This window comes from Etheostoma spectabile, chromosome 24 (assembly GCF_008692095.1).
Source record: "Etheostoma spectabile isolate EspeVRDwgs_2016 chromosome 24, UIUC_Espe_1.0, whole genome shotgun sequence".
In the NCBI taxonomy this organism is placed as follows: Eukaryota; Metazoa; Chordata; class Actinopteri; order Perciformes; family Percidae; genus Etheostoma; species Etheostoma spectabile.
This window is the reverse complement of record NC_045756.1, coordinates 8715676-8717967: the sequence shown is the minus strand read 5'-3', so window position 1 is coordinate 8717967 and position 2292 is coordinate 8715676.

Sequence of the window (2292 nt, the reverse complement as noted above, 5' to 3'; positions counted from 1 at the left end):
TAACTATTAGTCAAAATAATTTCTGCTTTTTTAACTCAAATATTAGGTGTAGTTTTATATAAGTGAGAGTTATTGAACATGGATTCCAAAATGTAGTGTAAAGCTAGTGGTAGTAAGGTGGTGTTAGTGAAAAAGTCTGAAAAAGGGGACAATAATGCCAAATTGTTGTCCGTTTTTGACCCAGGAGGACAACACAAGGGTGAAAGTGACTGAGCTCAGCAACCCTCCAAAGAGGTGACATGTTTCCAGGGTGTGAATTTGATTTTTGATCCATCCCAACCAGTGTTCAAAATTAGCTTTTTTGCCAGCGAGCCAAATTGCTGATAAAAGTTCAAATTTGACCATCCTCTTAATTGTTGTTTGTGGTTTGTGAGTAAAGTCTACCAGCCTACCAGCCGCGTGTGTGTTATCAGCTTTTGACGGCTTCAAGGTTGCTGTTCTGCTGCCGTGGACGACCTCTGTCCTTTCTTCAAGTGGGACACGTGAAGGGAAATGCTGCGTTGGCGATCCGTCCGGTGTCCGATTATTAACAAAAGTTATCTTAAGAGTTGATTTTTGCAACTAGGCTGTTGTTTCAACCAGCAGCCGCTGATGAGGATTCAGGCTCAGCAAGCTTTGAATAGCAAGAATCAACCTCACTTCTAGCTTATATAGAGACAGTGCACAGTTCAAGGTCCCATGACATGGTGCTCTTTAGATGCTTTATGTAGACATGATGTATTTTTTATTTAGACCTTAGTGGTCCCCTAATACTGTATCTGAAGTCTCTTTTATATAGACCTCTTAGTGTCCCTAATACTGTATCTGAGTCTCTTTTATATAGACCTTAGTGGTCCCCTAATACTGTTATCGAAGTCTCTTTTATATAGACCTTAGTGGTCCCCTAATCATGTTATCTGAAGTCTCTTTTATATAGACCTTAGTGGTCCCAATACTGTATCTGAAGTCTCTTTATATAGACCTTAGTGGCCCCTAATACTGTATCTGAAGTCCTTTTATATAGACCTTAGTGGTCCCCTAAACTGTATCTGAAGTCTCTTTTATATAGCCTTAGTGGTCCCCTAATACTGTATCTGGAGTCTCTTTCCCACTAGAGCCAGTCCCACAATGAGCTTTCCTAGTATGTGCCAGTTCTGTGTCTGTAGCTATTAAGGAGAGAAAGGGGGGGCAGGTGGAGGGGCCGCTTGCTCGCCAAGATGTTGCTCTCTCATGGGGGGGGGGGGGGGGGGGGGGGGGATTCTCTGGGCGGGCAACAGAAAGAAGGGGCGTAACCCTTTCCCCGTATGACCTCATAAGGGGAAGAGTCCAGATCTAAACTTTCATTTTCTCAAAAGGCAGAGCAGGATACCCAGGGCTCGGTTTACACCTAACACCATTTCTAGCCACGAGGGGCCATAGGCAGGCTGGGGGAACTCATATTAATTAATATTAATAACATAAACATTCTCCGCTCTCCATTGACTTCTATTTTCTGAAGGTTTCAACCTCGTCTATTTCGTCTGCTAGCAAACAACAGAACGATGCCTAAAAGCTGCTGTGTGGTGATAATTACTACCAACAACGTAGAGAACCCAAAACGGAAGTTCTTTAAAAGCTGCAACCCCAAAAACTGAGCATTTTATGAAGACAAAAAAGGATACAGACGTGAGGAATCAGCAGAGAGAATGGACACAATCCTGACCCTATGCTAAGGTTATGTTAGCTTAACTTACAGACACATAGTTGAAACTGACATTTAGATGTTTGACTTGGTAACAAAATGCTTTATCTTAACCTACAGACGTACTGTATAACTACTATATAAGATAACAAAATGGTCGCTGCGTTGGACATATCGTTAGCTTAGTGTCTCCTCATTCTCTCTGCTGATTCCTCTCGTCTGTATCCACTTTTTTTCTTTACAGAAGCTCAGTTTTTCGGGTGGGCGGATTATAAAAACTTAAGTCACGGGTTGTTTAGCCTGTTGGTTGTGAATATCACCACAGAGCAGCTTTTAGGCATGTTTCTGTTGGCTATAGACAAAATAGACGAGGAGGAAACCTTCACGCTATACAAGTCAATGGAGAGCGGAGAGCTGGTTTCCCCCTCTGGCGGGCGGGGCTTTCCGAGCGTGACGCGATGTTAGACGGACAGAGGTCAAGTCCCTGAAAGAGTTGAAAAGTTCAACAACTCCGCTCTTCCAACGAGGTTTTGTCGTTTCCCTGGTCCCAGTGCCTCGCGGATGTTATTGCTCCCAGTGTGAACGCGGACTGACACACTGCAGTGCAGTCTGACAGGCCACTGATAGCGTGG